This window comes from Chelonoidis abingdonii, chromosome 15, assembly GCF_003597395.2.
Source record: "Chelonoidis abingdonii isolate Lonesome George chromosome 15, CheloAbing_2.0, whole genome shotgun sequence".
NCBI lineage: Eukaryota > Metazoa > Chordata > Testudines > Testudinidae > Chelonoidis > Chelonoidis abingdonii.
This window is the reverse complement of record NC_133783.1, coordinates 44,759,389-44,785,143: the sequence shown is the minus strand read 5'-3', so window position 1 is coordinate 44,785,143 and position 25,755 is coordinate 44,759,389. Positions and strand designations below refer to the sequence as shown.

Sequence of the window (25,755 nt, the reverse complement as noted above, 5' to 3'; positions counted from 1 at the left end):
ACTCAAGAACGCGAGGTCCAAAGATAACTGCAAAGAGTTACAAAGGCACTTCACTAAACTGGGTGAAACAACATGGCAGATGAAATTCAATGGTGATAAGTGCAAAGTCATGTACATGGGAAAAAATAAACCCACAAAATGATGGGGTCTAAATTAGCTGTTATCACCCCCAAAAAAAAAAATTCTTGGCGTCATCATGAATCGTTCTCTGAAAATTGCTCAATGTGCAGCAGCAGTCAAAAAAGCAAAAGAAAGTTAGGAAGCATTACGAAAGGGAAAGATAATAAGACAGAAAATATCATAATGCCACTATATAAATCCATGATATGCCCACACACTGAATACTGCATGCAATTCCAGGGACCTCATCCCAAAAAAGATACTACAATTGGAAAAGGCGCAGAAAAGGGCAATAAAAATGATTTGGGAATGGAACAGCTTCCATATGAGGAGAGATTAAAAACAGACTGGGACTGTTCAGCTTAGAAAAGAGATAACTAAGGGGGAATATTATAGAAGTCTATAAAATCATGAATGATGTGAAGAAAGTGAACAGGGAAGCGTTATTTATTGCTTCACATAACACAAGAACCAGAGGTCACCCAATGAAAATAATAGGCAGCAGATTTAAAAACAAACAAAAAGATGCACTTTTTCATACAATGCACAGTCAACCTGTGTAACTCATTGCCAGGGGATGTTGTGAAGGCCAAAAGTATAACTGGGTTCAAAAGAAAATTAGATAAGTTCATGGACGACAAGTCCACAAATGGCTATTAGTCAAGATGGTCAGGAATGCAATCCCATGCTCTGGGTGCTCCTAATCAGCTGACTGCCAGAAACTGGGACTGGACTGATCACTTGAAAATGCCCTGTTCTGTTCACTCCCTTTGAAGCATCTGGCATTGGCCATTGTCAGGGACAGGATACTTGGCTAGATGGACCGTTGGTCTGACCCAGTATGACCATTCTTATGTTCTTGTTAATAATGAATCAACAAAAAGCACTTATCCAAAGTATGATAATAGAAATGGAAATACATGAAAAAGTCAATGGCGTGAAACAAGAAGGGAAGGGAAGCTGATACATGGATAAAATTGTTTAAAATTATTTAAAAAGATCTAATAGTAAAATGAAAAACAAAAAATGAAATTACCAAAACTCCTCTCTAATTAAAAAGGGTAAATGTCAAATTGAAAATCAAGTAAAGAAAAATTAAGATGAAATTAAAATGATAAATCATCAGATTGTTAGCTTTTTAGGGCAGGGACTGTCTTTATTCTGTTCTTACAGCACCAGGCACACTGGGGTCCTGGTTATGACTGAGGCTCCTAGGAACCAAGACAACACTGTACAAATAAAGAACACCACGAATAATAAAAAATTAACTCGAAGTATGGGAGCACTGTTCAGAGATTGCTAACTGCCCAGCAATTCACAATGTTACAACCTGAGCTGCATATTCAGTACAAATTAATTCAGTAAGACCTTACTGACCATGGGGTAGTCTCAGCTGGTTCAAACTGTCACAGCTCCAGCAAAGTCAATGGAACTTCAAAAACATACAAGAGCTGAGAATCTGCTCCCCATGCTCTCAGAAGTATACTTAACAGAAGATTCATTGGATGGGACTATAACATTAATTTGTAAATAAATTACGGGAGAAAAAATCAAAGGGCTTAAAAATCACTGAGTGTATTAAAAAATAAAACAAAACAAAACCAATCCCACAACTTTTATTATGACAGCAGATTAAGTACAACTGAAATTTCTACAAGGCTGAATTCTACAGAAGCCAATGTTCACAACCACTGACATAATAAGAAATAATAATAAAAAAGCAGGTAAGAAATACAAAAATCTATGTAGCATGAAATATCTCCAAGAGACTTGTTTAGTGAAATTAACTAGTAGTTTAATAGAAAAAAGCCTGATATATGAGAGTACTCCAATTTCTTCATAGAAATTAACATTTCAATCCTGTTTTTATCTAGAAGTCATTAAACTGTGCAACATGAATTATTGGAACTGTAGCAGAGAATTAACTCTATTCATCAAGTAAGTCCAAACAGTTTAGAGTGCATCTGTAATGAAAAAATAGCTCCACATTTCTATCTCTTCTCATTAAAGTAAACCAGTTTTCCCCTCTCAGTATATAAAACTGTCTTCTCTTCACGTAATTTATATTACCATAAGCCAGCTCACATTCTAAACTATTACATGCCTCCAATTAATTTTTGCAGCTTTTGCCTGAAAATTTAATGAGATAGTAGCGTATGAACCTGCTGACTCCAGATTACGTGTGTGCTTCCAATATTAATGTTGGCATAATAAAATAATCTGATACATACTTGATGAGAGCTTTTCACTATTGTGAGAGTAAAGGCAATACATAAATCAATTTAACTGATTTTCTTCCTTTTTTTTAAATAAAAAAAATCACAAAAAAAGTTTCCAGTTTCAAATTGAACAGCTCCAAGTCAAACATGAAAAAGTAGATGTACAGTATTCACGCACACTTTCTTGAACAATTTAAACATTCATTAGTCTCCTGTTTAAATAGTTTAAAGGGACTTAGTTAAAAAAGCCCTTTTCTTTTCAAAAGGTCTATTAGACATGGTAAATGGAATTTTAAGTTTCAATATTACATTTTATGCTCTGCTTTATAAATCATAGTTATTCCACACCTCGCTCCTGTACTGTTGAAAGTATTACTACCCCAATGATAATGGATTAACTGTGAAAGAGAGAATCGGTGACTGCAGGGCTAGATTTTTGGCACCTAATTTCTATTGAGATCAATGGCAGTTAGATACTTAAATACCTTTAAAATCTGTCCCTAAATCAGTATCACACAACATACTGGGAGCAGGAGCAGGATTCGAACCCAGAAGTACGATTGACTCTCAGTCCCCTGCTCTGCTCACTCGATATTGCTTCCCCTAGGTTTCACATATATTTAAGCATTTCAAGTTCTGCTCCTCTATGTCCCAGTCCTGCAACACTTGTGCATGTGCTTAACTTTACTAGCACGAGTAGCCCCTGTAGCCTTCATTGGGTAGTAAACTGAAGCAAGTGCATAAGTGTTTACAGGATTGAGGCCCTAAACAGAAAAAAAAAAATCACACTTTATAATAAAGGCCCTAATTCTGATTGCAGGCTCCCGAGTGTATTTCATGATTGTTCAGTTTAAGCTCTACGCTGCTAGGGATTTCTCAATTAAACAATGCACAGTTGGTGTTACCTCTTATGGAAGCTTGGGAGGTTTGCCAGAAAGGTAAAGGTGAGTTGGAGGTAAATTTGTAAAGGGAGAGAAGCAAAGAGAACTTAAGGGAGAACAGTCCAAACAAGGAAGTTACACACATTCTTAAGTATATCCCCACACTGCTTAGCTATTTTGAAAAACTGAATGCATAAGATAAAGCATTCCCCATGGATTTTTAAATTGCATGCATAGCCTTTATACACCAGACCATCCTTCTGCAGGTTTCACTGGCTTTCTCAATACAGGCAATGCCCCACAGGTAAGAGTTCAGATCAACTTAAGATCTGCTCTCAAAGCCCGGTGTGACCTTAAATAACATACTCCCTGTATCTGAGCTTGCAAATGGCAGAATGAACCTATTAGCACTTACCTATTTTTGCAAACTGTTCTCCAGAATATTAGACATAAACAATGTTTTCTTCACAATAAGAATTTTTTAGAATAAGGTAAAAGCCAAAACATTCCCACTTTCTATTGTCACTATAATTTTACTACCACATGATCCCGTCACGGAAGTGCGGACTAGTAATGCAGAATACAATTTTGACATTTATACATCTACAGTAAAACTTGTGATGAGCTGGTCCTCAAAACTGAATTTGTTTCTATTTGTTCACTTTGTGTGATTTCACACGATCATAAATTTCAATTCCTGTGAAATTTCAGGAAACTGAAAATTCTTTGCAGTGAAGCATATAAATAATAATGTGCGCTGCCCCAGCACTTGATATTAGAGAGACAAGGAGAAGAGTTTTTGAAGAGCTCTGTGTAGTCTGAAAGCTTCTCTCTCACCAACAGAAGTTGGTCCAATAAAAAATACTTCCTCACGCACCTTGACTCTCTAATATCTTGGGACCAACATGGCTACAACAACTCTGTATACAGCACTCCATAGTCATTAGTTAGTTATGCAAGTTACACGACCACTATTAAGTAACTAAGTCTCATTTATCCTATTTTAAGAGGGAAAGAAACTGGGGCTTAGAGAGATTTTGACTTGTAGAAGTTTACACAGCAAGTCGGTATCTAACCTCCAGTCCAAGGATCAGGGCTTCTTTGTACAACACACTATACAAATACATGGTAGAAACAGAGCCCGCAAGATTTTACTGTCTAGTTTGAGACAAGATGCAACAAACCAGAGTGACAAATGAAAGGATGGAGGAGTGCGGTGTGAGGAAGGCAGAGAGAAACAGAAATCAGACCATATGTTTACAGGGGTTAACTATTGTGCAACTTAATGGTTCCAGACAGTTCAAAATCATTATAAATGAAAAACAAACAATCATCATCTGATATACTCTACTGGCATTCAACCCAACCATCACTGACACTGACATTTAACTAATACTGGGTTTTCAGAATTCTTTACATAGTACTGTAAATAAGAGAGGAAATATTAAAAACAAGTGTAACCTAGTTTGTTCTTAGCAAGGTAGAAGGTCAAGCAAGTAGCAAAAGGTACATCTTTGGCCTTCAAAATTCTATTTAATCATAACTTCTGCCTTATGGAGTGGACACTTATATTTCCAGAGTGGCTACTCTAACAAGCCAGTTCATTTGTCATTAATGAAATTAATTCATTCAGTAATACATCTCAATCTATTTTAACAAAAGCAAATGAAAGTTAAAATTCACTTAAATGTACTGCAACAAAATTGGGAAACTTCTTTCAAAATACAAAAAGGGAAAGCTAAAGAATCTTCCATCTATTTTCCTTTTGCCGATGACTCCAAAGTAGTATTTTTCAGATTGAGGAAGAGAAGAAACCAATTCGATGAAGGAATCTAAATCTTTCTATTTAGTTTAGGTCTTGATCCTGCAAATGACTCCACATCGCTGGACCCACTGTTCCTGTGCAGAGCCCTAAATGAGACATTTCACAGATGCAGTTAAAGGATCTGACCCTTGGTTCCAAAACCTGGACCTGGTCCTCCAAATATGCACAGGAGTAGCTTAACTCAAGTAAGCAAAGTTATCCCCATGCAAGTATGGAAGATCAAGCCACATATACTGAGTACGCTGCACATGCATCTGTGTGTATAAGGATTTAAGTTTATTAATTTTACTTAAGGGTTTGTTGTAAGTATTTTGTTTACATTTCCCTTCCAATATTTCTTTAGAAACTGGAATATCACATTTTTTAAATAGACACACGTGACATCCCCTCCACACACACTAACAAAAGCCCCATACTTTTACAGGTCATAAGAAACATATAATTAAATTAACAGATGCATATTTCTGCCTTCTCTCCGATCTGTTTTCCTTGAACGCTATGCCAGATAGCAAATAAAAATCTGCATTTAAATAGAATATTTTTAATGTATGAAAGTGGGCAGCCTGAGGGTAAAAGGTATTGCATTCAGCTCTCCATAATCACAAAACTGCATTCAAAATGTGACACTGCATTTTAAAAATTCATTGAATATTTTTGATTTGTCATTCTATTACTTTCATTTTATTGTAAAAAAAAACAAAAAACCTTAGTCCAATAGTTTTTGTAGCAAAGAATGTTAATAAAAATATTGTGATATGACATCATTTTATCAGTTTAATTTTGAGAAAAGATTACATTCATCAGATCTCATAAGTCACCATCTCTGATAATTCCTGCTATTATTCAGTGTGAAATTCAAGCAGTCTGAATCTATTAACATAAGTTGTTACAAATCTGCATTTTTAGACTTTGTCATAAAATGCAGCAGTCCAAACTCAGTGACCTGAATCTAACAGCCTTTTATGTGAAGTAGCCTTGGTATGCAGCTTCTCCTAACCCCTTACTTCTTGTATGGGTCAGGATACAGACACTGCTTGCACTCTTCACTACTGAGTGGGTCATAGTGAGAGAAAATACGAGCTAATCAAGGATCAGTGGTGCTTGACCACATTTAGAATGTGACTGCAAATGCTAACTAACATAGGCCCTGATCCAGCAAAGCACTTAAGCATGTGCTTAATTATAGGTATGTTAGTAGTCCCATTTGAGGACATCAGAATTACTCTTGTTTAAAGTTAAGCATGGGATTAAATGCATGGCTGGATTGGGGCCGTAGTGCCTACATGTGTGAATAATGTCATTCACGTTAACAGGACCTCTCAGCACACTCATCAGTGTCTGCAGGATTTGGCCCTTAATTTTCTCCAAATTGCACAGGCCTCTAGCAATGAGCAGAAGAGTGAGACCATGTTAGCACCAAATGACATATGTTATAAAGCAGGTGTCACGTTATATTGGACAGACCACAGACAGACAAAAATAAACCATTTTTGACACTGCATTATCAGGACAACACCTCCAGGAAAAAACCTGTTGATTTCTAAATTATCAAAATGCGACGATATTAAAATGACACATGCACTAAAGGGCCCGGTCCTGCTCCCTTTGAACTCAATGGCAAAATTCCCACAGAATTTAGTGGGGGCAGAACCAAACCCTAATTTAGAAAAACTCCTCTAGTTTAATCAGGACCTTAACCTCTGCAATACAATCCTGGCCGGAACACCGAACAATTTAGTAACTTACAAAATACTCTGTATACCATTCATTCTAACCTTATGGCTACACTGCAATTAAAAGCCCGTAGGTGGCCCATGCCAGCTGACTCAGGTTCACAGGGTTCGGGGCTGTTTAATTACAGTGTAGACGTTAGGGATTGGGCTGCAGCCCAGGCTCAGGGATTCTCTCACCTTGCAGGGCCCCATAACCCAGGCTGCAACCTGAGCCCAAATGAATACACTGTAATTAAACAGCCCGAGAGCTCGACTCAGCAGGCATGGGCCAGCAGTGTGTGTCTAATCGGAGTGTAGACATAAGGGGCCTGTCCCTTCTCCACTGTTTGATGGGGAGGTGTTCTCGCTAGCCTTTATCAGAGTAACCCTGCTGCTGCCCACCCAGAGTGTTGCTTTGCACAGCAAGAAGAAGGCTCTCATTTAAAAAGCTCAAAGTTCATGAACTTAGATTTCCTGTGCAGGAAGTTACACCTAAAGACTGCCTTCTGAACATTTTCCATGGACCTAATTAGAGAATTGCCTCACCTACATTGTTATTTATGTCAGATAAGGGACTTGTTTGCAATATGGATACTCATTTTTCAAGAGTAGATGCACTCCTACAGAAAGTTAAACTCACTGGGCCTGATTCTGCTCTCATTCACCCTGATTTTACAAAAATGCAAACGCCATTAACTTGAACCTTCAACAAAATTGCTCTTGATACATCAGAAGAGAATTAAACAAAGACTGAGTGGTAATTATTTTATGTTATTAGGGAGTTGTAACCGTTGAAATTTCTAGACGTCCAGGAGCATACTGGTGAGAGTTCAAACATTAAGGTCTCGTCTATACCAGAAAAGGTTTGCCAGTGTAGCTATACCCACAAGCCCTTCTACTGTACACACAGCTGGTACTGGCAAAAATGTGCTTTTGCAGGATAACTTACATCAGCCCCTTGAGCAAAACAAACTGTACTGGCAAAAACACTTTTATAGGTGTGTCTACACATGCTTTTGCCAAGATAAAAAAAGGTTGCAAAAAAGTCATACCCCTAACCAACATCATTACACTGGCTAAAGTTTCTAGTGTAGATCTGGCCTAAAATTTTCCAGTCCCTGCAGAAAGCCAAACTCTGTGCAGTCATTGGCAATTAATCGTGCAAAGCTCAGCAGAAATGCCAGCCCCTGATAAACTCACTCCAAAATTCAGCCCTGAGGCCAATAGACTGTAGTATTTTAATTTCCACCATTTCCTTAACCTTCACAGATGAGATTTCTCTTATGTTTAAAGAACAAACTGCCCAACATACTCTGCCTTCAGAAAACCTAAGAATAAGAACAAAATTCCAAATTGATGGATGTGAGTTATCAACACCAAACTTCCAAGTAAGCAGTTAGCTTTAAGAATATCCTGCCAAAAAACAAAAAAACAAGAAAAAACAACCAAGTAAAATTTAGTAAAAAGCACTCTGCAGGTGGCAGCCTCAGGTCCAGTCTACACCGTAAAATATAGTGTAACCAGCTCCCCTAACACAACATGACTGACCTTGTATAGCTAAGAGTCTTTCAGAAGCATATTACTGAGGAGTGTGATTTCATGGACTTCGCAAAGCTGTAGGAGGATTCGTTAACACAATTACAACATTTTCATTTAAACACATTAAACACAAACCCCACTGATCCCACCATGTAGGCTGCTTGATAAATAATTACAGGTATTAGCAACACCTACATAGTTACAGTTGCCTAATACTTTCCATCATAAGCTCCTGTTTTCAGTTTCTTATAACTCTGCCAAATTTGTAACCATTTGGGTTATTTTCTCTGTTTGCTCTCTGCCTCAGGCTGAATTTTATTTTTAAGTGTCAGCTTCCAAGAACGACGGGAAAGAGGTAGTTTTGCCAGACACAGAAACTGTTTTAACGATCTTCAAAGAGCTCTAGCACCTCCATGATTTGAAGAGGTGGCATTTGTCTGATGGGGCACAGTCCAAGAAGTCCCCTTTGCAAAGCCATCAAGATTTGAGAGTTAAAAGCCTCTGAAAATCATTACTCGCACATGTTCAGTAAAGCTTCTTCTCTCATCATTCCTTCTGCACTGAGCACACCCCCAAACCCCACTGAGCCTCCTGTATGGTGAGCAGAGAGCTAGAGCTCTGGACTGATGCTTGCCACAGCAGCAGCCACTGCTATTCCCTTATCCCTCACTGGAGTAGAGGGAGGCAGGGAATCAGGAAGACCATGAGTTGTAGTATCAGCTGTTCCGCTAACTAGTGTGCACCTCACAGCCCTTATTGAGCCAGGCCTCATAACCCAGCCTTAGACACTATTCATCCATTTTACCCCGGAGAGCTGGGTTCTGTGTGATGTCTGGAGAAACTATCTAAAGACCTTCATGCACGGAAGCTGAATTAAGGTTGCATGGGCAACTTAACTTTTGACATTTACTAACTTTTAAATGCTTGATTTTGTAACCATAATGTTCTTTTAACAGTTTTTTTAAATGTAATTTTAAAAAATTAAATACAAAACAGCTCCAGAATCACCGCTGCATGCAACTGCACAGGAAGAGAGGTTGTCTCTCAAGCAGGCAAGTCTCAAGTCATAGGTCAAAAACCAAACACCTGAAATTTCACCCAGAAACTGAAAGGTAGCTATGATTCCGTTCTGGCTCCAGAACGTGTTAATCATATTAGGAACTATTGTTCTGTAACCAGACCTCCTAATCAGGTGTATTTTCTAACACACATAGAACCTATTACATATAAGCAGGGTTGTTCTCTCTTCACCTCATCTTCCTCCTTTACCTACTCAACCTTGACTCTAGCCACAGAAAAAGATTTGCACACCTCCGTCTGATCAGAATCACACAACAGCTCATCTTACCGAGCCCCCGCCCCCATCCCATTCCCCTGATCTTTCCGCAGACACACATTGAATGTTCACCTGAGAATTATAAGCAACACTCCCACACCAGAGCCAGTAACCTCTCCACCTCCAGGCATTCAGATCAACATTTCCACACCACCATCCATCTGTCAGTCTGAAAAGCAGAAAGATTAAGGACAATCCCAGACCTAGGCCTTGATGAGGCGTCACACGAGTTTGTGCTTACATTTCTCTTTGCAGGATCGAGGTTAAAGTGTGATCAAAAGGCTGCACTGAAAGTTAACGGACCTCTGGAAACATCTTCTAGAGAAGATGCGGTGGAGGAAGATGACAAGAATGGTCAAGAAGGTAGCCTTCTCTTCTATAAAGCCTTGGATGGAGGCCAGCAATAGGAACAAAGAACCTAGGAACACAGAGGGCATGCCTGAAACAAAAGATGATCTGCACACAGAAGTAGCCTGATCCCATCCCTTCTTCTCCCACCTGCTTCCTCAAGGCAATCTTATTCCCAACCCAGTGATCACAACATTGTGGATGCTCCAATAAGGAAATGGATAATAAAAAGCTAGTAAGATAGGTAACTTAACACAATCAAGTTTGGAGTACCTATAGCACTTGAAACCACATATTCAAATCCCATCAAGGACAACTCAGCCCTTTATTCCACCACTCCTGAGGAACAGAAATGGAAGTTTGCTGCATGTGTCTGCATGGTGGAAAGGAATTTCACCACAATGAAACTTTAATATCTGTGGTCCAGCCTGCTCTACATGAATATTAAAGAGCCTATAGTGCTTTTGTTCATTTGTTTTTACAGAGGATGGATTTGCCCAAAGGTACCTAGGAACAATTTCTTTTGCACTAAGCTGGATGACTGCTGACTCCTTTCCCCCCCATTTAGAGGAGGCTGTATTTCAATGCTGGAGCACATACATAGCTTCCGAAATGCTTTGGGATCCTTTACAACCTTTCACTATAGACATATGTAAAATATTATTAAATCATGTTAATTTAATATCATGTTCAATCAGAAACAGGGATAAAAACTAAGAATATTTATCAAATGCATAACACACCAAAAGAGATAGGACAAAAAACAAACAAACACACTTCCAGCTAAACCAAGAGGGTATTACAAATAATGGAAGTATAGTACACCAGTACTTGACATTATCTCACAAACAGCAAACTGCACCTCAGCTGAAATAGAAATGTAGCTGTTCCACTTAGCTTAATTTTTCAAGAAGTTACAGGTTACACCCACTCTGCTGGCAAAAATGAGCTGGTTTGGGCAAAACAATGTACTGCAAAACATGGACTGTAAATGAGGGAGGACACCATTGCAATAAATATTAAATTACAAATGCTGAAATGGAAATCAGATATTTATCCTCTGAGACCTTGCTAGACGAAAACCACTCCTTATGCTACATAATAGACAAAAACCATCCCCTGTGCTAAATAGACCGACCTGATTCCCCTCTCTCCTGTACTGGTGTAACCAAACTGTCTCCAGTGCAGTTATTTCTGCTGTACGCACATGTAGCTGAGACAACAATTAAGGCCTATCCATGAACATACTGAAAAACGAATTCTAAAACTGGACTAGACAAAAGCTAGTATTTGAGATAGGAAGAGGCTGTTTACAAAACCAAAATAAAATGGTAAACGTATTGTTGCTAGTAAGCAATACATTGTTTTAACATGTTATGATACTTATAAATATATGAAGTTTAAATAAGCAGATGACAAAGTTCCTTTTCATCTACTGAATGTTTATTATTCTTCACACATTAGCACTTTTCCCCTCTAACATTATATCTTCTGCCATTTATAATTAATTTTAACAGCTTCTGCAACTTATCCCACAGGTTGTTGCTGTTTCTTTTAAACAGCATGCTGCTGAGAAATTGATTTGTTTGTTCCGTATGCCTACAGAAATCACATTATGAAATATGCATAAATGTCATTTCTTGGGCTGCTTCTGAAGATTAGCAAAGAATAAAAGATGGCTTTAAAAAACGAGACACACACACACACACACACACACACACACATCCCAAAGCAAAAGAAAAACTTAAAACTGAATCTCAGTTCAGATTATTGGCAAAAAGAACATTCCATACCTGGGTATCCAACGTGCCCTCGGACACATGGCTCAGATTGCTACCTAACTGGTATCCCAGTGCAGCTGTGTCTCCGTAGCAGTGGAACTCACAAGGCACACCACGTATCCTGGGGGTCAGGATGGAACTCCTCATGATAAAGTGGTCCAAGACTGCCACCTCCATCAAGTATCAGGTGAGGACAAAGGGGAATATGTTCCCTGACCCCCTCTGTAAATGTAGAAGGTTCACATCTGCCAAGTGTTGCAGATCCTGACTCCATAGGAACTGTCTCCTGCTCAAGTATGCAAATCAGTCTGAGGATAGAAAACCCAGGAACAAATCCCTATGAAGCTGCAGAGCACTACACAAATCCTAAGAGAGAGAGGAGGCCCGCAGATCATTTTCAGCCATGGAACAAACCAGTTCTGAAGATATCCTGCCTACTGCCAGAACAGGAGCTGTGACATCTCAGTGTTAAACAAGCTAAACAACAGCCAACTAATTCAACTTCAGAGAGAATTTTCTGTCTACAAACCCTCACACACGTAGGAGAGGACAACTGACTCATTGACATTTCCCCCAATTCACAAGGCAACGAGATACAGGGAAGAGACTCACAAATCTCCCTGACTGAACCTCCCCCATCTGTGTTCCCTCCTGCCAAAGGTCACCCCAGCAACCAGGCGGTAAGAGTCTCAGCCCTGGTCTATACTACAGAGTCAGGTCGACGTAAGGCAGCTTACATTGACCTAATTATGTCAGTGTGCACACTACAGCCTGGCTCCTGGCGATGTAAGTGCCCTATTACACTGACATAATCACTCCATCTCCGTGAGAGGCACAGGGCTTATGTCGGTGTAGTTAGGGCGACCCAGTGTCTGTCTAGTTGTCTCCACGCTGGAGCCATGAAATCGACAAGAAAGCCTCACAGCTCCGGCTTTCACCCCAGGGCAGGTGGGGGGGCTCCAGACTCCCAGTTGGACTGCTGCCCAGGCTCCCCACTCCAAGCCAGGCTGCCCTCAGGCTCCCGGCTCCCCACTCTCAGCTGGGCTCCTGCCCGCTGCCTCTCTGCTATGAGCCAGGCTGCCCGCACAGTCCTGGCTGCCCGTTCTGAGCTAGGCTACTGCCCTGGATCCCCACACCCAGCTTCCCACTCCCCACTGGGAGCCTGGAAGCCGCCCTGACTCCAGAAGGGGAGCTGAGAGCCTGGTTAATTGCCATGCTCTTGGCAGGGAGCTGAGAACCCAGGGGAGCAGCCAGGTTCCCAGCAGGGAGCCAAGAGCCCGGGGTGGTGGTGGGGAGCTGCATGGAGTTGAAAACCTGGGCTCTCAGCCCCCGCACTACCCGCCCTCCATTAAGTCAGTGAAAGTGCTCCTGGTGAGGATGCGCACCACCAACAGGAGGAGTGTAGCCTGGATGCGAACCACCACAGCAATTACTGCAGTGACTGTAAATTGACCTAACGTAAGTCGACTTAAGTTTTTAGTGTAGACACACCAACTGGTTTCCACATGGGGAAGGCAGAGCAGCAGACAGGTGGCGGCTCTGTGAGGGAGCAGGAAACACTTGCCTATTCCTACTAGACTTGGACTTGAAACCAGTGAAGAGCTCCTCTAGTGTAGAAGCAGTGGGCCTACATATTGCTCAGGTTCTGGGCCTAAGGATTTAGGCCTGTTCTTACAGAGATACTAAAGTAGCAGACACTATTGTTATTATTTTACTCCTCCTATCAGAGGTCTAATATTTAAATTCTGGTTACTCCACTTTTGCAGACACCTCCAGCTGCTTATGGATATAGAAATCCAAAGAGATTACAATGTATTTACTGTTTTAACTGCATTGTACATGGTATTGATGCATTTTTCAAACAGTCATTGTTTCATACATATGTACAGATAATTTACAAATATAATAGGATCTATTTCAGTAAAATATCATATACCACACACCGGCGCTTTGCCTTGCACAGCTGTAATCAGGTTGGGAATGCAGATGGAGGAAGACGGGACTGAGATTCTTTAGGTTGTACCATTCCCTTGCAAAGAGCATAATATATCTTAAAATCCACACAGTAGGACAAAGTTATTATAGATGGACAGGCAGCATCTGCTATATTTAAGTTCGCACAACAGCTTTGGTATAAAATAGAGTGGAACACAATCTGATACAATGCAAAATGAACTGTGATACAGGCTAATGGAGTAAAATGCTGTGCATGGCAACAGAAAAAGCTTCTCAAAAACTGCAAATTAGTTCCTACTCAATGGGATCAGAGTGAGATCATTCTTTGAGACGAGTCCCATTGACTCAGTTCAAGCAGCAGCACGCTATGTATATGTTTAATAGATGTAATGGTAGACTGAAATGGAAGACATTTTTCTCATGTATTTTCCATTGCAAAACATATTGAATTACAAGTTCTGAAATGCAAACAAGGTATCTTTTCTCTAAGACCTTGTTAGACACATCACTCTCCCATATTATTACAGAGAGCTGTCAAAATATCATGATGGGAGAGCTCTTCCATAAGATTGCAAAGGTATAACTATCATAATATCAACTAAATTCCATTAACAGCTACACAGTCATTTTGCATAACAAAAGTAAAGGTTCTTTATTTGTGATCTACTTATTTATGGCCATCTAACCAAGAAGCAATTATTTTTCCCTGATGCCTTTGTTAAAATTACAAGATAATTAGGAGTTGTCATCAGTCATTAATATTTGCAACAAAATGCCTAAGAAAATTTGAGGCGGCTGTGACCTAGGACTATTGACACAGTAATAACTCCTGTAAGCAAACTAACTCAAAGAATAATTATTTTTAATTTATGTCATCATAGAAAGTACTGAAAATGGGAATGCTGGAAATTCTGTGCAATGATTATGAAATCATATTTCTTCGCTTTTTGCCTGTCTATAAAGTACTCAAGACTATGCAAGGTTTTTCGGGAGGTGAAATTTTTCACAGCCCTGAGCATCGTACATAGGTCAATTTAATTTTTACGTGTAGACCAGGCCTCAGTGCCCTTGCAATGAAGCAGCCGCTGATCTTAAAATCCTCACTCAGGCTAATCACCCACTGATCACCAGCATCCGCAGGTCCCTGAATCAGAAAGGCACATATAACAGACACAATGAAGGCAGAGAATGGGAATGGGAGATTTTTCTCCCTTTTAACGAAGATGTACAGTAGTTGATCAGAGTGAAGATCATAAATCCCCTGAACAACAAAGAACCCAGCTCCTCCAGCTAGCTATTCCAGCCTTACACAGAAAGAGAAAAAGAGAAACGGAGTGGTTGGATGTAAAGTTTTTTAAAGGTTACAGAGCTTTCCCAAAAAAAAGTTGCTCAAAAACCTTGTTGCCATTAACTGGATACAGGTACGGCTAGGAGTTTGTCACAGAGGTCATGGATTTCATGACTTTCCGCGACCTCTGTGACTTCTTCAGCGGCCAGTGCGCCTAGCCCAGGGGCCAGCTGAGCAGCTCAGGGAGCCCCGGGAACAGTTGTGCTGTCCGAGGCTGGGACAGTCTCGGGCCACCTTGCCCCCTTCCTCCAGCAGCAGGAGTTTCGGTGTGGAGGGATTGGGGCACAGGAGGCAGTGAGGGCTCTGGGCGGTGCTTACCTCGGGGGGTCCCCTTGAATTGGCAACATCCCTTGGTTCCTAGGCAGAGGGGCCAGGGGGCTTTGCACACTGCCTCCGCCTGACAGCACAGCCCCCGCAGTTCCCATTGGCCACGGTTCCCGAAGCTGGCACTCGGGGCAGAGACAGAATGCAGAGCTCCCTGGCAACACCTCCGCCTTGGAGCAGAGGGAGGTGGATGTCGCTTCCATGCAGACACAGAGCCAGGTAAAGAGTCTGCCAGCCCTGCCACCTCCCACAGCACCGCCTGACCCACTCCCACCCCCGATTTAGTTGGGTATATAATAAAAGCCATGGACAGGTCAAGGACCATGAAATTCTGTTTACTGCCCCTGATCTGTTCATGACTTTTACTAAAAATCCCCAAGACAAAAACATAGCTTTAATCATGGGAAAGACTCAAGAGGCAGTAAACCCTAAAATGTAACCAATAAGAGGCCTGGTGATAACATTTATTTTTGGTCACTATAAAAGATTTTTCTGTGTAGCAGTTTACTTTTTCTTTTTTTTTTTTAATTATTACTCCTTGATGGACATGATACTATTAATTTAATTTCAACTTGCATTTCGTATTAGTATAATCTACACTAAAAGTTATCTCTATGGCAGTAGCAAAATCACTTTATAGTGAGCTATATCATTTCAGAGTTAATTACATGTATTTTGGCTTTGATAAATGAAAATACCAGACATGATTAACTGCAGGACAATCAATATGATCCAGCTATTAGACATCCTGATGAGCTATCCAGAGTACAGGGACAACCTATGCTAATCAACTAATTGAAGAATATGTACTAAAAAAATTTTACGAAATCCAGACTTCAGCTTTAAAAATACCCTAATAAAACTCACCAGGAAAAATGCTCTCACAAAACCACGCAGGTCTTGCAGCTTGAGAGACTTTTTTTTTTTTAATAAACAGAAATGTTGCTTCATTGGCTTAAAACCAATTACTGCGATAAAACACTGAAAAGCAAAATGAATTTAGCTGGTGAATTCTGAAGAGTGTTTCTTATTTACATCTACCTAAATTCCTTTAATTGTATTTTTCTAATGCCTTCCGATTTCTGGTACTGCCCGAGATTGTTAAATAGTTTCATTTAAAACACTCTATTTATCTTGGTTTAGTCACACACTAGATCAAATTAAGCAGTCAAATACTAGAACAAATTAACCCATTCCATGTCTTTTGACATGAAACCAATAAAAGGATGCGGGGAGAGGGGGACGGAAAGCAGTGATGCTGTGTCATCACCAAGCAAATGTCAGTTAGCTTTACATTTCCAAAGAGGTGTGCAAGAGTACATGGAGGAAACAATACGTACAAAACTAAAGTGTTACCAAATTTTTGAAAAATATGAATTGCACTCTGGAATTCCATAAATCTATGGTACATAAGTAATATTAGCATAAATGCAGACAACGGTTAAGCTACCTTAACCCTGATTAACGGTTGCAGTTGCCCATTAATACTAGGCATTTTAACTTACTACTGAAATTGATTAGTCAGTTAAGAATTCAATCCTAATGTTCAATAAAATTGCACTTTCTTTGCAAATGCACTATGAAATGAGGTGATGCATTTCACAGCACTCACATATATTACACTGCACATAGTATAAAGATGAAATGTGCAGTGTAATCGGCACCGCTTGAACTATTTCATACACACCTGTAGTTGTAATGAGTGGTAGGTAGTGGTAGTGCCTAAACACTCAATTCTCTTGGAAATAAAAATGTTTCCCTGAACTTGCACAGTACATGTAAATACTGTATAGAACTGAAATCTAGAGTAAACTGGCATGTAACACAGATGTGGGGGTAGAGGGCTCACGGTGAATCTTAGATGAGGGGTGGGTTGGTACCGAGCAGGGGAAGAGAGACGGGAAAGCCACATGGACAAGGGCAACAGCTATTGTTCACATGGGACCTTTTACTGTCAACTCTGAGTAACTCCATTGCTGCACAGCCATGAAGCTGTACAACAGTGGCCTGGAAATCAACTGCCACTGCATGACTCACTTCCTTGAAGAGGCATAAATGAAGAAGCTCAGCATCTAGATCTCATGGGTCAGAGAGAGCCTAGACACAGCTGTGAGTCAGATATGAGGAAAGGGACCAGGCCTGGCTAGCCACTGGGGAGAGAATAAGTGGTGAGGTAAAGCCTGTCTGGAGCAGGTTGGACTAGAGTGAGCTGACCATGAGCAAAAGTTCAAGGTGATTCATGCCCAGAGGGAGTAAAGGTGTAGGGATGGGCAGGAAGTGACTGGCAGGGGGTCCTTTTGGAGGGGGTTTTCTGATGCAGACTGAATAACTGACCCCTGACTCTCTCCCAAATGCAGACCTGCACTTTTTCCTTTTTCTAAAATCTCTACTTTATTAAAGAATTGTCCTAGGGCAAAATATAGAAACCACCCTCATATGATCCCATCAAAAACTAAAACCACAAACCAAAACCTCTTGTTGAGGAAAATGTCAGTTTACTGTAACATTTTTTTTCTTAAAATATAATCACAAGTTACAATATTTCACATGACATTATAGTGGTATTGTACTGCTCACAGCACAGTAGTTACAGGTCTGTCTAAGTTTCCATTATAACTCTCTCTTTCCAGGAGGGCAATTGCACCATGGATGGTTACCATACTCTTTACACATAAACACCAAGCCCAGGGCTGGACTCAAGGTTGGTGATTCTCCAGGGTACACATGCAAAAGGTCGCATTTCTGGAGTTAGAGGTGAATATTTACAGTCAAAGGCTGGGATGAGAGGCAAGTTCCACCTCACTCAGGCTTGGCTGACAATCTGAAACAACAGGAATGAGGGTTGGCTTTTTTTCCAATCCTCAGATGTTAAATGAGTCTTTGAAAACACGACAACAAAATCCTTCATCTTAAGGGAAATACATTTTAAAAACAGCCATGAATTAATCTTACATGAAGGAGTGTCTAAATAGAAAAAGACTATGCAGGTCCTCTCAGGGCACAGTTTACCACGGGCCTGCCTTGCTAGCCCCTAAAGAAATCAACACATTACATCTTTTAGGTCATAGCCAAGTCATGCAAATGCAAAAAGGACACTGTGAAAGGGCTGGTCTTTCAGCTTCAAGGAGCAAAGACTCATGCTTTTAGATACAGAGATCCTGAGGTTCAAACCTAACAGCTGACCTACAATTGATGTTGTTACAGCAGCATTTTGCTGTTTGCTATTCTGTAACAAAGTAGCTTTTATAACCTTAAGGGCATGATCCAGCAACTCTCTGCACCCAGGACTCTCAATGGACTTAAACAGTAGGTTCTGCATATGCAAGGAATGCCGGACTGGACCCTAAAACAAGACACTGATAGGTATTTTGTTGATATTTTTAAGCACGTGGATAAGGAGTGAAAATTGGAGTAAAGAAGCTAGGATGACCCCTCTGTGATGGCAACGCTCATTTAAGATATTCCAAAATTAGGCCTTATGGTGCTCCTTGTGATTTTCAAAACTCTGTATCTAATTGACTTAGTCACAGGAATTACAGGCTACAGAATAAAGATAGTTTTAAATTCTATGCCGTGCTTCCATATTCTCATGAATGTTCACAATTGCTCTCCTGTGAGCCACATCACCATCATTTACAGACTCCTGCGTAAAACAACAGCAGTTCACAAAGCTCCCTGGTTATCTCTTAACAGGGTGGTCCACGTAAGTGGATCCAGGTCTCAGAAGTGTTATAGAGACCAGGGACATTTACAATTCCTGCTCTGCTCTCTACTTACTTCTGAAATCTCCATACTAAATCTGGGTTTGAAAAAAAGATTTCACGTTAAAAGGTAACTTACAAAAAAATTTCCCTATGTGCCTTTTCAGTTGTTTCATTATGGCCTTATAAAAGGCCTGAATATTTTTCACCCCTTCAGAGTTATTCTTCTCTTGATTATTTTCACATTGAAATACCAAGTCTTCTCGAGGAAGACAGAATGGTGTGATGGACAGGGCACTAGCCAGAGGTGCCTGAACTCTCTACTCAGCACTGCCACTGACCTGCTGTGCAACTCAGAACAAGTCATTTCATTTCCCTCACCCTCTCTCCACCCTCTGTAAAATGGGGATAATGATACTTCCTTTCCTTTGTAAAATGCTCGGAAAATCACCTATACGCATTATTAAATTATTATCCTTGTTATCCTATTTTATAAACTCCTGACAAACATACATTTGGGAGAAAAGTTCTCTTTGGGTTTGCCTAGATTAGTAGAGGAGTTAAGGTTAGCTACTACATTAAAGTCGGCCCTAAAGTTAATTTGCATCTAACCTGAGGGAAAGATCTTGGTTAGGTTGGGGTCAGCCAACACATGTTATCTAATGCCTAATCTCACCCTCATCTCTTAATTTAGACAAACCCTGTGTTAGATTTGAACACCCTGGCCCTTCAGCTAAGGTCTTGGAAAGCTCCCATTCCAGTTCTCTGGTTCTCCAGCAAAGATAGGGGAGACAAGAACACACACTCCTGATATATCTAAGGTGAGAGACAAATAGGAACAAACCTTTCATGGCTGTCTTTACATACCCCAAAGACCTGGTCACCTCTGTAAAACCCATCCTCTCACAGCCCGTGCTACTGCCAGGCTGCATGTCCCTCACATCACTATACCTTGCGGAGTCGATTCTTCTCTAGGGGGCACTCGGCCTCTTTAACTGACAGGAGGCCCTGGCGCCTGTTGAGTGGATTCAGTATATTGCAACAGGGAGACAGGAAGATTAATGCCAGCACAGGCAGAACACTTTGAGCTCTGTTATGCTGGCTAGACGGGTGGATTCGTTCTCTTCTTTGTATCTCCTCTGAGCCATATCTCCACCTGTCCAACACTGCAGATTTCAGAAGGAGTGAGTCAAGGCTCCCTGGGGCTCACCCCCGCCCACCTTATGTGCTACTGATGGCAGCAAAGGGGCCTTATAAACCAGTGACTAAGTAAAACATTTCAAAGGGAGAATAAATCACCCATTATTATATTGCTGGAAAAAATATTACCAAAAGGAGCCAAAGGAAACTCAAGCACATCACCCGCCCCGAGAGTATTAAGCTTTTCAGAGTAAATTCACAGCTATATAGGCAGGGCATTCTTTCCAGATTTCATGCCACTGTGCCTATGGTACTTGCTTGTTTTTAAATCAACTGGGTGCTTCAAACTATAGACATAGATGGTGTGTGTGTGACAACACTCGTTCTACTAAGCATTTATTTGGCAGGCAGCATGGAAAACGTTGGCATCCCAAGGGTTAAACTGACAACTCAAAGTGAAATTAACTCCTCCTGATTTGCAAGGTTACAACAAATATGCACATATTTTTTTAAAAGAGGTAGGAAGACACTAGCCAGAGTGTCGTGTTACAGACTTCAATGCCAGAGACATCCAGGTTAGAACATGACCTTTGAAATCTGCATCTCTGGCCAGCACAAGTGAATCACACTGCAGGAGTGGGAGTGATTGGCCTGTCTTTCTCCAGATCCTTTTGTTCTACTGATGTCCACTTTCTCAGAGTCTGACTACAGATGTTCACATGAGGACAGAGAGGGGAGCTGATCACAGAATGTAATGATGCCAGAGGCCCTTGATTGCTTTTATTCTAGTGATTCTGTGCATCCATATAACATAGCCCATTTAGGTCCCTATTGTTCTTAATTAAGCCTTACTCGGCTGGAGCTTAATCCTGCCTCCAGCACTGAATACTTTGATAATAAGGATTTGAGGAAGCAAAATGACTCCATAGCTCAACTCAAGCCCCTCATAAGTTTGAAGCAAGCGATGAAATACTTAAAAAATAAAAATAATGGGAGCGTGTGAGGCTAGAGCCTAAAACAGCTGCAGTCCAGGGCTCTTCCTGGCTCCATTTTGGCTCTGTCACCACGGTTCAAACTGCACAATACACACATGTTCAAATGAACTAGTCTGTGTATTTCCAGCCTTGTGCTACCACTATTACTATGCAACCAAACAGAAGTTGCCTGTGTTCCTATGATCCACTGCACACATGTAATACTTACCGTGATACTTAGCACTAATACAATGCTATTGTCTGCAAAGCTCTTTACAACCATTAATGTAGGTCAGGCCACCCCAGAAGTATTAACACATGGGGAAAATGACTATTTTTAAAAGTGGAGTATATTTTTGTCATAACGGCTACCTACAATTTTCCAAAGGTGCAGTATGATTTCATTCATTATTCATCAGAAACAATAAGTATGAATGTGCTTTGTAAGAAATTCTCCCTTATTCAGCAAAAAAATTGAGAAGAGGTGGTTATTCACCCATAACTGGAAGTTCTTCGAGATGTGTGGTCCCTATTTGTACTCCAAATGCAGGTGTTCATGCACACCCTGTGCCATAAGTTTTCAGCAGCCGTGTCCATTGACCTACGCAGCCCTCCCACATCACCATGTGCTCCAGGCAAGGTTAGAAGAGGCATGTGAGGTAACACAACCTCAGTCTCCTCCTATCCAGTCTCCCTCCTACCACTGCATGTAGAGAGTCCTCAGCAGAGGGGATAGTGGGCAGGTACCGGAATACAAATAGGGACCACACACAGGGGTGCTGGAACAATTTGTATAGTGGGGATGCTGACAGCCATTTAACCAAACTGTAAACCCTGTATATATGACGGAAACCACTTCAAGCCAGGGGGGTGCAGCAGCACCCCCAACACCCTTAGTTCAAACACCTATGACTACACATTTCAAAGAACCTCCAGTTATAGGGGAGTAACGTCCTCTTCTTTGTCAAGTGATGGTCCCTATATGTATTCCAAATGCAAGTGAGTAGGGACAAGCGATCAGCTTGGAGGTGGGTGCAAGGACGTGATAGCTAAGGACTGCTTTAGAACTGCCCACCCCCTGGCCGTCTCAGTGAGGGACAGAGCCAACAGGAGCCATCATCCCAGTAGAGGAATACGACGTGTCCCAGCCATCGGAGGTGGGCTGCCTCAACCACAAAGACCTTGGTGAAGACCCTGGGAGCCGTCACATTTCCAGGACCCTGAATGAGCAGTGGCTGTTGTCAACACGGAAATGAATGAATTTGCAGTGGCCAGGTGGATGTCAATATGGAAGTATGTGTCTTGCGCGTCAAGGATTGTGAGCCAAGCCCACTGGGAAACAGAGGGAATGATGGATACAAGTATCACCATATGGAACTTGGTCTTTCTGATGAAGTTATTGAGCATGTGGAGATCGAGGACTCCGCCCTTCTTCGAGATGAGGATGTACGGGGAGTAGAAGCCCTTGCTGATGAAGGGAGCAGGCACAGGTTCAATTGCCTCTTTCATGAGGAGGGTGTCTGCCTCATGTTGAAAGAGGGTGTGGGGGGCAAGGCACGGCAGAAGGGGGACTCTGTGGGAAGGGAAGGAACTATCAAGTAGTTGTGTTGTCTGATCTCCGGTACCCAGTGATCCATGGTGCTCTTGCCCGAATGGGGGGTGAATAGGGCAAGACAGCCCCAAAAGGGGGTATGCAGGGCTGCAGGCAGTGATGTTGGGGGTTCGCAGCTCTCGACCACTTTGTCAAAATCGAGCCTTTTATTGGTGCCACGGCATGGCAGTGGGAATGGCGGTGGTCAATAGTTGTGGGTGCTGGAATCAGGGGCACCAGCAGGCCAGCTACCCATAACTGATGCAGGTGAGATAGTACAGTGGGTAAGGGTGTGGGCAGAACAGCGGTTTAGGTTGCCAGTGCCAGGGGGCGGGAAGAGACTGTAAATCCTGAGAGACTGGAGGGTCAACCTCAAGTCTTTTAGATAGAGCAGGGTGCTGTCCGTTTTAGTGGAAAACAATTTGTCCTCATTGAAGGAGAGGTCCTGGTGGATTGGACCTCCATGGGAAAACCAGATAATTGGAGCCATGCTTCCCACCTTATCACCACTCCCATGGCCAGGGAACAGGAGGACGTGTCTGCTACATCCACTGTAGCTTGGAAGCTGGCACTGGCCACCAGGTGGCCTTCCTCCATCAGGGACTGGAAACGTTGATGTTTCTCCTGTGGGATGTCCTCCAAGAACTCTGCCAGCTTGGTATAATTATTAAACTCATACTTCGCCAGCAGGACTTGGTAGTTTGAAATGCAGAATTGCAGGGCTACTGAGAAGTACAGTTTTGTGGCCCATGAGGTCCATGTTTTAGTACCTTATCTGGAGGTAGAGTAGTGCTGGTGTGCCCGTGCTGTGGCCATGTGCACTACCAGCAAGGTCTGAGGGGGGAGGGAAGGAAAACAGAAAGTCAGTCCCCTTAGCTGGCATAAAGGACCTGCCTTCTGCCCTCTTGGGCGTTGGTGCGCAGGATGCCAGCATGCACCACGTTACCCGGGTGAGTTGTAAGTTGGTCTCATTAATAGGCAGAGCTACATGAGCTGGTCCAGCAGAAGAAAGTCCAGCAGTTGGTGATGCTGGTCCTGGACCTCTTCCAGAGGAATGCCCAAATCAAAAGCCACTCTCTGCAGCAACTCCTGGTACTGATAATGATCATCAGGAGACAAGAGGATCAGGGGGGTAAGGGCCTCGCCCAGAAAGGAGGCTGCTGCTGTTGGGACTGGTTGTACCAGTGGTGCTGGGTTGAACTCTGTGTCCAAGCCAACCAGTTCCGCCAGAGAGGCTCAGGTGGGATGGTGTGATGCCACCAATAGTGGGTACAGCCGATGATAAGGCTCCCAGGGCCATTGCTGCCATGAAGTCAGAATCCTGATGGTACTGCGGACCCCAAGAATGTGGATACTACCCTAGTGGGACCAGACCTGTAGTACATCTGGTGAGATGGATGCTCAGAAGTCCGAACCATGCTGGGAGCCCAGGAAAAAGGATGGTTCTGCCGCCAAGAAGCCTCCAAGTCCGAAGAGGCCTCCGGAAGGGTGGAGCCATTGGTGTGGGCGGTGCCATGACCAATGGAGGTGGATCTCGACTGAGGAGGAACGACACATCCACTGATGTAGGAGGCTGTGGAGCTGAGAGAAGCAGCAAGGGTGGGTATGGAAGTTCTAGATGGGTGGCGGGGACCAGCCTTTCCATCCATCCCAGTGTCCAGGAGAAATCCTGTTGTCCACCAAACCAAGGAGGGGTGCTTGAACAGAGTCCCAGAAATCCTGCTGCGGCTAAGGGGCTATCGTGTCCCTGGGTCATCACGGAGACCATCAGTGCCAGTGGGTCTCTCTGCCATCTAGCCCTTGCCCTGTTTTGGAGGAGGGTGAGTCATTGCAACAACATCTCGACCGACTGGGGGCGAACACAGGGAGGGAACACAGTGCACCACAGAGGTCCATGACGGGGACCTGCTGCAGTGTTCATAAGAGCACTTTTGGGCTCTCCTTCACCACTTTCTCACATCCTTGGTGGAGCTGAAGGATCCGGGAGGAAGTCAAGGGCAGAGCCACTCACTTGCAGTGAAAGGGCGGTGCAGCTGCGGAACCCACAGTCCCAGTTGGGACTCCACACAAGGCTGAAGCGCCACACGCTCCAGGAGGCACTTGTGGAGGCACAGGAGGCAGGTTTCATGGGTCCTTCAAAGGAAAGGACTTGCAAATGTCACAGATACTGCAAGAATGCACCTTGCCCAGGCAACCCAGACAATGAGTGTGCTCATCACTTACAGAAAGCGATCAAGGACATGAGGAGCACTTTTCAACCTTGGACCATGGGCCAGAATCCCCCAACTCGGTCAGGAGAGGCGCCCTCATAGGGCTACTGTTTATACTAACTGACTATTTACAGGTTTATTATGACGAAAAAGCAGACTAACTAATTATGTACTAGCAGCAGAGAATCCTGTGGCACCTTATAGACTAACAGACGTTTTGGAGCGTGAGCTTTCGTGGGTGAATACCCACTTCGTCAGACGCTACCTGCGTCTGACAACGAAGTGGGTATTCCATACCCCACGAAAGCTCACGCTCCAAAACGTCTGTTAGTCTGTAAGGTGCCACAGGATTCTCTGCTGCTTTTAGATCCAGACTAACATGGCTACCCCTCTGATAATTATGTACTGTGGACAATCATTCTCGTAGCAACTACGAGCACACAAAGAGAGGCTTCCAATTCTGCCCATGTGTTAACAGGGAACTGAGGGCATGCTGCCCCACACAGCCTCTTATAACTTCACCGATGGCGATGTAGGATGGCTGCATGGGTCAACAGACATTGCTGCTGCTGAAAACTTCTGGCTCCAGCAGATATGTGCACTCGCGTTTGGTACCCATATAGGGACCATCACTTGAAGAACTAATTCTTTCCATATTCATATACAGCCATATTTGCAATACTACATTTAAGGTCCTACCATCACTTCATTATTAGCTTCCCCCCCCTCTACATTCAGAGGTTTAGCAAA

General features: G+C 42.4%; 1 protein-coding gene across 5 annotated transcripts in view; it reads right to left on the bottom strand.

The window, feature by feature from the left end:
• The window catches only part of CTBP2 (C-terminal binding protein 2), a 230,760-nt gene that overhangs the window by 166,382 nt on the left and 38,623 nt on the right, over nucleotides 1-25,755 (bottom strand). The window contains exon 2 of one of the 5 annotated variants that reach the window (XM_075072474.1): nucleotides 9,874-10,050. The exons of 3 other annotated variants lie outside the window; for them this stretch is intronic. The gene's annotated coding sequence lies outside the window, so the exon portion shown is untranslated. The remainder of the gene's footprint in view (nucleotides 1-9,873; nucleotides 10,051-25,755) is intronic. One more of the 5 variants, XM_075072476.1, reaches the window with a different exon arrangement.